Source organism: Pongo pygmaeus, chromosome 20 (assembly GCF_028885625.2).
Source record: "Pongo pygmaeus isolate AG05252 chromosome 20, NHGRI_mPonPyg2-v2.0_pri, whole genome shotgun sequence".
Lineage (NCBI taxonomy): Eukaryota > Metazoa > Chordata > Mammalia > Primates > Hominidae > Pongo > Pongo pygmaeus.
This window is the reverse complement of record NC_072393.2, coordinates 62,340,513-62,352,624: the sequence shown is the minus strand read 5'-3', so window position 1 is coordinate 62,352,624 and position 12,112 is coordinate 62,340,513. Positions and strand designations below refer to the sequence as shown.

The 12,112-nt window shown below is 41.2% G+C and overlaps 1 protein-coding gene across 1 annotated transcript in view; it reads right to left on the bottom strand.

The window, feature by feature from the left end:
* The window catches only part of NLRP4 (NLR family pyrin domain containing 4), a 44,274-nt gene extending 34,280 nt beyond the window's left edge, over positions 1-9,994 (bottom strand). The window contains exon 1 of the mRNA XM_054463746.1: positions 9,598-9,994. The gene's annotated coding sequence lies outside the window, so the exon portion shown is untranslated. The remainder of the gene's footprint in view (positions 1-9,597) is intronic.
* Positions 9,995-12,112: the final 2,118 nt, after the last annotated feature.

The window sequence follows — 12,112 nt, the reverse complement described above, 5'->3', positions numbered from 1 at the left end:
TTGGAGAAGCAGGCAACTAGAGCTGGACTTTTCTTGATGTGGAGACAGTGTCAAGATCAGAGTGTACCAAAACAGAGATATAGACTAATGGAACAGAACAGAGCCCTCAGAAATAATGCTGCATATCTACAACTATCTGATCTTTGACAAACCTGACAAAAACAAGCAATGGGGAAAGGATTCCCTATTTAATAAATGGTGCTGGGAAAACTGGCTAGCCATATGTAGAAAGCTGAAACTGGATCCCTTCCTTACACCTTATACAAAAATTAATTCAAGATGGATTAAAGACTTACATGTTAGACCTAAAACCATAAAAACCCTAGAAGAAAACCTAGGCAATACCATTCAGGACATAGGCATGGGCAAGGACTTCATGTCTCAAACACCAAAAGCAATGGTGACAAAAGCCAAAATTGACAAATGGGATCTAATTAAACTAAAGAGCTTCTGCACAGCAAAAGAAGCCACCATCAGAGCGAACAGGCAACCTACAGAATGGGAGAAAATTTTTGCAACCTACTCATCTGACAAAGGGCTAATATCCAGAATCTACAATGAACTCAAATTTACAAGAAAAAAACAAACAACCCCATCAAAAAGTGGGCAAAGGATATGAACAGACACTTCTCAAAAGAAGACATTTATGCAGCCAAAAGACACATGAAAAAATGCTCATTATCACTGGCCATCAGAAAAATGCAAATCAAAACCACAATGAGATACCATCTCACACCAGTTAGAATGGCAATCATTAAAAAGTCAGGAAACAACAGGTGCTGGAGAGGATGTGGAGAAATGGGAACACTTTTACACTGTTGGTGGGACTGTAAACTAGTTCAACCATTGTGCAAGTTGGTGTGGCGATTCCTCAGGGATCTAGAACTAGAAATACCATTTGATACAGCCATCCCATTACTGGGTATATATCCAAAGGACTATAAATCATGCTGCTTTAAAGACATATGCACACGTGTGTTTATTGCGGCACTATTCACAATAGCAAAGACTTGGAACCAACCCAAATGTCCAACAACGATAGACTGGATTAAGAAAATGTGGCACATATACACCATGGAATACTATGCATCCATAAGAAATGATGAGTTCATGTCCCTTGTAGGGACATGGATGAAGTTGGAAACCATCATTCTCAGCAAACTATGGCAAGGACAAAAAAACAAACACCACATGTTCTCATTCATAGGTGGGAATTGAACAATGAGAACACATGGACACAGGAAGGGGAATATCACACACCGGGGACTGTTGTGGGGTGGGGGGAGGGGGGAGGGATAGCATTAGGAGATACACCTAATGCTAAATGACGAGTTAATGGGTGCAGCACACCAACATGGCACATGTATACATATGTAACAAACCTGCACGTTGTGCATATGTACCCTAAAACTTAAAGTATAATAATAACAATAATAAAAAAGAGTGTAGCCACTTGCCACAGGCTGAAATATTAATACCTCCTGCTCTGGGAAGAGATCCTCTGAAAGTGAGGGGGAAGACTGCATTCAGATTTGCTACAGATGGAACTTTAAATATTCCCCCAAACACACACACACATGCACACACACACATGCACACACTCCTCTACCACCACTACCACCACAAAAATCACCAGGGAATCTTTTCTGCATCCAATGTATGTCCCCCTGCAAAAGTTACACGCTGAAGTATGAAGCTTTTGAAAATAGCATACTCGTAGATACAATGAGTCACACTGGAGGTCACAAAGTGTAACTGAAGTCTGGGCTTGTTTGGAAATAGCATCCTTGCAGATGCAATTAGCTGTACTGGAACATGTAAGATGAGGTCATACTAAAGCAGGGTGGGCCCCCGATCCAATATAATTGGTGACCTTATTGAAAGAGGAAAATCTGGCCGGGCACAGTGGCTCACACCTGTAATCCCAGCACTTTGGGAGGCCAAGGTGGGCAGATCACCTGAGGTCAGGAGATCAAGACCAGCCTGGCCAACATGGTAAAATCCCATCTCTACCAAAAATACAAAACTTAGCCAAGTGGTGGTATGTGCCTGTCATCCCAGCTACTCAGGAGGCTGAGGCAGGAGAACTGCTTGAACCCGGGAGGTTACAGTGACCCAAGATCATGCCACTGCACTCCAGCCTGGGCAATAAAGTGAGACGCCATCTCAAAAAATAAAAAGAAAAAAGAAAGGGGAAAATCTGGACACATATGAACAGAGGGAAGAGGATATCATGCCACAGGGAAAATGCCACTTACTAACCAAAGCACATCTAAAGCAAGTAGAAGTCAATAGAGAGGAATAAACTGATTCTCCCTCACAATCTTCAGAAGGAATTACGCCTGCCAGCACCTTGATTTTGGACTTATTAGCCTTCAGAACTGTGAGACAGTAAGTTTCTATTGCTTAAGCTGTCTGTTTTGTGGTATGTTGTTACAGCAGCCCCAGGAAGCTAATACAATGTGTTAGTATCAGATTTGACAGAGATAATTAGTGGTCTGGAAGACACGTAAAGAGGAGTCATCCAAGAAGGAAGAGAAAAAGATGAAAAGCACAGAAGAGAGGACAAGAGACTGAGGATGAAAAGGGCTAACACTTGTTACTGGCTCCCCAAAAGGAGAAAAGAGACTGTGGACCAGATATAGTATGTTTTATTAGGTTGGCGCAAAAGTAATTGTGGTTTTTGCCATGAAAAATAATGCAAAAACCGCAATTACTTTTGTACCAACCTAATATAAGATTGCTACTAGGATGTTTCCTTTTATAATTTTTTTTTTAATTGAGACAGTTTCACTCTTGTTGCCCAGGCTGGAGTGCAGTGGCACAATCTTAGCTCACTGCAAACTCCACCTCCCAGGTTCAAGTGATTCTCCTGCCTCAGCCACCCAAGTAGTTGGGACTACAGGCACCCACCACCACGCCCAGCTAATTTTTGTGTTTTTAGTAGAGACAGGGTTTCACCATGTTGGCCAGGCTGGTCTCGAACTCCTGACCTCAGGAGATCCACCCGCCTCTGCCTCCCAAAGTGCTAGGATTACAGATGTGAGCCACTGTGCCTGGCCTGGATGTTTCTATTAACCAATGAAAAAAAAAATCAATCTACTAATTAAGAAGCCCAATAAAGTCCAAGAGTATAAATAACAAACCCATGCCTAGACACATTATAGGGAAACATAATGACATTAGAACATAAAGAAGTTAGACAAAAGGGAAGATCTTGAAAGCATTCCAGAGTGGGGGTAAGGCAAGGGGAGGGCAATAATTTATTTGAAAGGTTGTGCCATTATGTTGACAGCTGACCTGATCAGATGCTACAGAAAGAAGAAACTAAAGAAGCAACCATGCAAGGTGCTCAAAACAAATAGCTGCTGACTCAAGTCTAACCAGAATAAAATAATCTTTAAGAAATAAGGCTGGGCACGGTGGCTCACGCCTGTAATCCCAGCACTTTGGGAGGCCAAAGTGGGCGGATCACAAGGTCAGGAGATCGAGACCATCCTGGCTAACACGGTGAAACCCCGTCTCTACTAAAAATACAAAAAATTAGCCAGGCGTGGTGGCGGGCACCTGTAGTTCCAGCTACTGGGGAGGCTGAGGCAGGAGAATGGCGTGAACCCAGGAGGCAGAGCTTGCAGTGAGCCAAGATCATGCCTCTGCTTTCCAGCCTGGGTGATAGAGCAAGACTCCATCTCAAAAATAAAAATAAAATAAAAAGAAATAAAAATAGACATTTGCAGACAAATGACAAATTTTCTAACAGAAGACTTACACTATAGGAAATTTTGAAAATTGACCATTGGAGAGAAGGAAAATTATTCCAGGTGAAAATTAAGAGATGTCACAGTCAATTAGAAGAAAAGTTGCTTTATAGAGTCAGTCTTGTGAGACAGAAAATAGAATTAAAATTTATCACAGCTAGCATGTAAATCTAAAAAAAAAAGAGAAAAAGGACATCAAGTGCTCCAATGTTCTTCTCCGGGAAGATGACAGAAGTAAAAATTTGATATGAAATTCTGATAAGCCCACTGATAGAATTCTGATATAACCATAAAAAAGTTTGTCTGCCAAAGTAAATAGAGAAGAGGAAAAATGACAAACTAAACCAAAAAATAAAGAAGGACAGGAATAGGAACCTAGAACAGATAGGGTAAATAAAAAAGTGATGGTCGATTCGAACTCTTATTAGTAATTACACAGAATAATTGCCTCAGTGGTACAGCGGCAAAGATGGTGAGACTAAATACAAAAACCAAATACTTGCTCTTTAAAGAGGTAACTTAGAATGAAAAACGAAAGTTGAAAGACTAAACATGCAAATTTGAACCTAAAAAAATCTGGGGTAACTCACCCCAGTTAGAATGGCTAAAGAAAATAACAAATGTTGGCAAGGATGCAGAGAAAAGGCAACTCTTATACACCATTGGTAGGAATGTAAGTTAGCAGAACCACTATGGAAAACAGTATAGAGGTTTCTAAAAAAATTAAGAATAGAACCTACCATATAACCCAGTAATTCTACTGCTGGGTATATATCTCTTTAAAAAAGGAAATTCATATGTCAAAGAGATATCTTTACTTCCATGTCTATTGCAGTACCTTTTTTTTCTTGAGACAGAGTCTCGCACTATCACCCAGGCTGGAGTGCAGTGGTACGATCTCGGCTCACTGCAACCTCTGCCTCCCGGGTTCACACCATTCTCCTGCCTCAGCTTCCCAAGTATCTGGGACTACAGGTGCCTGCCACCATGCCCGGCTAACTTTTTTTTGTATTTTTAATAGAGACGGGGTTTCACCATGTTAGCCAGGATGGTCTCGATCTCCTGACCTCGTGATCCGCCTGCCTCAGCCTCCCAAAGTGCTGGGATTACAGGCGTGAGCCACCGCACCCGGCCTGCAGCACTATTAGTGATAACCAAGATATAGAAACAACCTAAGTGCCTATCAATAAATGAATGCATAAAGAAAATGTGGTATATATACTCAATGGAATATTAGCCATAAAAAATAATGAAATCTTGCCATTTGTGGCAACCTGGATGAACGTGGAGGACATGAGGTAAAATAAGACAGGCACAGAAAGAAAACTACCATATGATCTCATTTATATGGGGAATCTAAAAAGATGAACTTATAGAAGTAGAGAGTAGAATACTGGTTACTAGAGGCTGGGGAAGGGATGGGAGAGTAACAGGAGACCAGGAGCGATTGGTCAACAGGCATGCTTACAGTTAGAAAGAGCAAGTTCTAGTGTTCTCTTACACATTAGGGTAACTAAAGCAAATAATAGTGTGGTGGATATTTCAAAATAGCTAGAAGATTTTGAGTATCACTACAAAGAAATGTGTCTAAACAAACAGATATGATAATTATCCTGACTGGATCATCATACAATGGATATATGCATCCAAACATCACACTGTACCCCATAAATATGTACAATTATATGTCAATTTAAAAAATTTTTAAATGGGAAATCTGAACAAAATAGCGTGTCATGCATACGTAAGGTATGATAACCAGCCTTACTCACCAAACTCTTTATCCATTCCATTTATTGCACGACTTGAATCAGAAGCAAAAGATCTTAAATTATTTCGGGCTTTTAAAAAATCTGTTGTAATAATATTGATATCAGAAGAGCAGACCCCAAGCCAAAACAATGGTGACAAATCTAGATGCTGCATAACCACAGGGCTCAAATTACCAGGAAGAGAGAACAATTATAATCATACATGCAACAATAACACGGCCTTAAAATATACCAATGGTCAGCCGGGTGCGGTGGCTCACGCCTAGAATCCCAACACTTTGGGAGGCCGAGGTGGGCGGATCACAAGGTCAGGAGATCTAGATCAGCCTGGCTAACATGGCAAAACCCCGTCTCTACTAAAAATACCAAAAAATAAAAAATAATAAATTAGTCAGGCGTGGTGGCAGGCACCTGTAATCCCAGCTACTCGGGAGGCTGAGGCAGGAGAATTGCTTGAATCCGGGAGGCGGAGGTTGCAGTGAGCTGAGATGGCACAACTGCATTCCAGCCTGGGTAACAGAGCAAGACCCTGTCTCAAAAAGAAAAAAGAAAAAAATATATATATATACACACACACACACACACACACACATATACATATACATATGTCTATATACACACACACACACACACCCCCCCACAATGGTCAGCACTATAAGAAGAATTAGGTAAGTCCCTAATCATAGCAGGATATTTTATCAATTTGTTCCAGCAATTAAATAAACAAGTTAAAAAGAAAATAAAGGACTTAAAGACAATGGAAAAATTTTATCTTGTGGACACAGGCCTTTTCATTCAATAAATGGAAAAAACACATTAAGATAGACGAATCATCTACCAATGTCAGCTATATACTGATCCTCAGAGCAAGCTTCAACATATTTCAAATAATATAAGTTACACAGAATATTCTGATCATAATTTATGTCAGAAATTTACAATGAAATGAAGGACATTCCAAAATTAAGAAACATACTTCTAAGTAAGCTATGAATAAAGAGAAAATATCGGATATAAGTTTTTGAACTGAATATTTAATGTTGCATACGAAGTGAGTGAAATACAGCTAAATCAGGAGCTGGAAAAATGTGCTACTTCAAAGGCATAAGGAAGGTTGAAAATTCATAAGCTAATTATACATTTAGATAAAAAGCAAAACACACCAAAAGAAAGTAGAAAAAATAATCGATGAAACAAAAATTAAAATACAAGACTGTCAAAAGTAGATTCTTTGAAAATACAAACTGGATAACCCCCAAGAAGTCTGATGAATAAGAAGACTTGAGCAACTAATACCACAAACAGAGAGGAGACACCACTTCATATCCTACAGATATCAAAAATTGAGACTATTACCATTTTTATGCGAATAAAACTGATAATTTTGTTCAAATATATAAATTCTTAGAAAATGACAACTTTCATCTATTTTGTGCGTGTGAAGTTTTGAAAGCTTTTTTTTTTTTTAAACTCTTCCCCCACAGAAGACTTCAGGCTCGAACATCTTCATCAGCAAATTATGTCAAAATTTAAATAAAAATTATTTTTCCAGAATCTAAGAGAGAGCACGTGTGTGGGTGTGTATGTGTGTGTGAGAGCATGAGCATGTGCGTATGTGTGTGTGAAAGACAGCACACACACACACTCTCAAACTGAGGCATAGGTTAGATAATGAAAACAGGTTTACATCATCCTCAGCAAATTAACACAGGAACAGGAAACCAAACACTGCATGTTCTCACACATAAGTGGGAGTTGAACAATGAGAACATAAACGGACACAGGGAGGGGAACATCACACACTGGTGTCCGTGGGTGGGGGGGCTGGAAAGGGGAGGGAGAGCATTAGGACAAATACCTAATGCATGTGGGGCTTAAAACCTAGATGACTGGTTGACAGGTGCAGCAAACCACCATGCCACATGTATACCTATGTAACAAATCTGCACATTCAGCACATGTATCCCAGAACTTAAATTTAAAAAAAGAAAAAAAAAAAAAAACAGGCTTAGTGTAAGAATTTCCACGTTCGGTCCACTTGTGAAAACAGATGCAAAAATTAAAAAGTCCATTAAGTGTAAGATCTGTACATTAGATAATATCATTCTATCAATGTCCTGTTTTTTATATAGTGTGGTTATCAAAAGAGCTTACTTTTATTTTTATTTTTAGAACATAAACCCTGAAGCATTTAGGGTAAAGTATTAGATGTAAATTTGTACAATGTGTACAAATCTTGAACAGATCAGGAAAAATACTTATATAAGAGTAGAGGGACACCATATAAGGTAAACTTTTAACATTTGGTGATCCTAAGGATATATTATTGAAGCTGTTCTCTAAGCGTAAAATCACATCATTTTTTTCTTCTAATAGTGTACTAGCTTCCTTGGGCTGGCATGACAACGTACCACAAACTAGGTAACTTAAAACAGAAACCCACTGTCTCATGGTTCTGGAACCTAGATGTCCAAAATCAAAGTGTTGGCAGGGTGGTGCTCTCTCTGAAACCCAGGGGAACCCTTCCTTGCCTCTTACTGGCTTCTGTGGTTTGCTGGCAACCTGTGTCATTCTTTGGTTTGCATCTATGTAATTCCATTCTGACTTTGTCACACGCCATTCTGCTTGCCTCTACCTTCATGTGGCCATTTTCTCTAAGACGGAGTTTCACTCTTGTTGCCCAGGCTGGAGTGCAATGGCGCAATCTTGGCTCACTGCAACCTCCGCCTCCCAGGTTCAAGCAATCCTCCTGCCTCAGCCTCCCCAGTAGCTGGGATTACAGGCATATGCCACCACACTTGGCTAATTTTTTGTATTTCACCATGTTGGTAAGGCTGGTCTCGAACCCCCAACCTCAGGTGATCCACCTGCCTCGTCCTCCCAAAGTGTTGGGATTACAGGCGTGAGCCATTGTACCCAGCTTTGTGGCCATTTTCCCCCTTTCTTTTTTTTGGAGACGGAGTCTCGCTCCGTCACCCAGGCTGGAGTGCAATGGTGCAATCTCGGCCCACTGCAATCTCTACCTCCCGGGTTCAAGCGATTCTCCTGCCTCAGCCTCCTGAGTAGCTGAGATTACAGGCACCTGCCACCACACCCAGCTGATTTTTGTATTTTTAGTAGAGACAGGGTTTCACCATGTTGGCCAGACTGGTCTTAAACTCCTGACCTCAGGTGATCCACCCACCTCAACCTCCCAAAGTGCTGGTGTTACAGGCATGAGCCACCACGCCCGGCCGCATGTGGCCATTTTCATAAGGACATTAAGTTAGGGGGCCCACCCACTCCAGTATGGCCTCGTCTTAACTAATTACATCTGCAACAACTTTATTTTGTCACCCTATAAAGGGGTTAGGACTTTAGTTTTTGTTTTTTGTGTGTGTTTTTAGGGTTGGGACACAATTCAACCCTTAACAGTAAAAACCAACTTTTATTGATATAGAAAGATAGATATTCTTTCTATATAGGTTTATTTCATAGTCTAACTAAAGAAATGGCATAATTGGAGAAGGGGGATGAAAAGAGGTTGGCTAATGGATACCAAATTACACCTGGAGGTAGGAATGGGTGCTGGTGTTCTGTAGCACGGTAGGTTGAATATAGTTAATATCTTATTGTGTATTTTCGAGGGTTTTTCTAACTTTTATTTTAGGTTCAGGGGTACATGTACACCGGTTATGTAGGTAAACTCGTGTCACAGGGGTTTGGTGTACAGTTTTTCATCTCCCAGGTACTAAGAATAGGAACCCATAGCTATCGTTTCCTGACCCTCTCCCTCCTCTCACCTGAGGAGAGGATTCTGAATGTTCCTAACACAAAGAAATGATACACGTATGAGGAGAAGGATATGCTAATTACCCTGATTTAATGATACGTATACATGTACCAACACATCTCTCTGCATCTCATAAATACACACGATTAGTATGAGTCAACTAAAAGTGTGATTTTCTTTTTAAATCACATCCTGGAATTATAGTATCAAAGATGTTTCTGCCCTAGGTCAGAGAGTAAGCTCACAAGAGCAGAGTGGGCTTGGGTCTCACCGTTCATGGGAAGTCCCCCCTTACCTCATCCCTGTCTATGTTCTCCAGCTTCTCCTACATGTTTGTGTCAACAGAGATGAAGAATCTAATAAGAACATTCCCAACCTCGAAGCTCCAAGGTCTCCCTTCGTGACGAGTCTCCCCCACCTCCACTCCCCATTCTTCTCCCAGGTCTCAGGCTCAACTGGGAGGCACCTTATAAACACAGGGCGTTCATCTACCCCACTAACTGGAGAGAAGGAAAACGCTGGGTAAATAGAATGAAGAGGCCTGGCTGTGATCGATCAGCCTCAAGAAAGGAGACAGGGTAAAAGGGAGAAAGAAAACGAAGACCCAAAGTAACCCAGGAAATCAGCAGACAGAAGAGAAGCACAGCCCAGCACAACGCGCTGACTCACCGCTCCACGCCTTCCTGGTCCTTAATGATTGGCGGCTGGAAGCGGGAAGAAAAGATCCGTGGTGCCATTTGATTGGCCAATGAATTGCTCCCTTGCCATTGGTTCAGAGGGCTTTTGATGAACAGATGCAGAAAATATGTGAAGTGAAACGCCCACCGCCCATTGAGGGGCTGTTCTAGACCTTTGCTCCTGGTGTCGTATAGAGCGGGGGATATTTCAGGCTGAGGTTCCTATTTAGAATTCCCAGGGCTCACGGCTGCAGGGATGCTCCTCCAGTCTCTCCAAAATGGTTCATTTGGAGAGTTGGGGTGACTCTGTTCATAATTTAAATGCTTAATTCCTTCCTACATGCTAAACTCCTTGAAGAATGTTCGTGTGGCACAACATCCTTCTGCCGTAACTAAACCTGTCGTGCAAGAAGAAATTATTAATTATTGTTAGATACGGTCTCACCCTGTCGCCCAGGCTGGAGTGCAGTGGCGTCATCTCGGCCCACTGTAACCTCCACCTCCCGGGTTCAAGAGATTCTCCTGCCTCAGCCTCCTGAGTAGCTGGGATTACAGATGCACACCACCATGTCCGGCTAATTTTTGTATTTTCAGTAGAGAAAGGGTTTCACTATGTTGGCCAGGCTGGTCTCGAATCCTTGACCTCAAGTGATCTGCCCGCCTCGGCCTCCCAAAGTGCTGGGATTACAGGCATGAGCCACTGTGCCTGGCCTCGGCTAGTTTTTATATTTTCAGTAGAGACAGGGTTTCACCATGTTGGCCAGGCTGGTCTCGAACCCTTGACCTCAAGTGATCTGCCCGCCTCGGCCTCCCAAAGTGCTGGGATTACAGGCATGAGCCACTGTGCCTGGCCTGCAAGAAGAACTTAGTGGATATCGGCTACTGTCTTTCTGCGTAGGCAGAACAGGTGCTAAGTTTTTTAGACACAAGGTCGAGATTTCATCATTGGGCATGGTTTTCCTGCTATTCCAGCTTCCCTACAATCATTACAGTCATCTTCTGAGTTCACACCAAACCTCAGTGTCCTAGGAGCTATCCTTTTACAATCACCATTTTACTTCCTCCTTATAAGAATCCTGAATTCATTGTTATGATGATGATGATCCTGGTTTTGAAATATACACATCAAGGAGTGTAGAGAAACATAATGAAAACTTTAAGGAATTACTGTAATCATAACACAAGTCTCTGTGGTCCAGAACCTAGATTGAGAAGCAAACATGACGGGGACCTTTGCAGACTCATGTAGCCATAACAGCATGCCTGTTCCATCCACAGGGGTTCCCACCAAAGTGAATTTCCAGTTGTGAAGTGAACTTCATTCCCTTCAACTTTCTTTTTATTTTTCCAGGTGATATATGTTCCCCTAAGAGATATGTTTTGTTTTCCTCATTTTCGAATTATAGTGTATCATTCTGTGACTTGATTCTTTTCACTTATTATGTTTTTGAGATTAATCAATGCTAATTTGTTTTAGCTGCGGTTCATTTCTAGGTCTTGCCTCACAGTATTTAAATGTATGAATAGGTCACCATTTAATGATCCATTCTGTCAGTGACAGGTGGTTGGGTGGTTTCTCAGTTTTTGCCAATATGAACAATGCTGTTTTGAACCTTCTTGCATGCATCTGTGAGCCCACAGGACTTTTGGGTTACCTGAGTGGAATGGCTGAGTCCCTGAGGCACAGGTGACTTCAGTTGCCTCTTCACAAGTGGTTTCACCAATTACATTAGCATCAGGCACAGGTGAATATCCCCATAGCTGCACCTTACTGCCTACTGCTGATGTTGTTGACATTTTAAAGTAGTCACCAAATATTGGTTGGAAAAAGTATTTTGTTGTTTTCATTTGCTTTTATGTGATTATTAATATACTTGAACATCATTCTCATGTTTGTGAGCCATTTGTTGCCTCTTTTGTGAAATACCTTTTCATTGTTTTCCTTGTATTTCTATTGGTTGTTTCCTGTTTTTATTTGCATGAAGAAGTGCTTTACATATTCTGAAAGAGTGGTTTGGTCAGTTATGTGTGATGCACGTATTTTCATATATCTCCTCCCAGTTTGTGGTTTGTAGCTTTTGTTATATAAGAACCATTCACTGAACAGTTTTTATTTTAAATGAAATCAAGTTG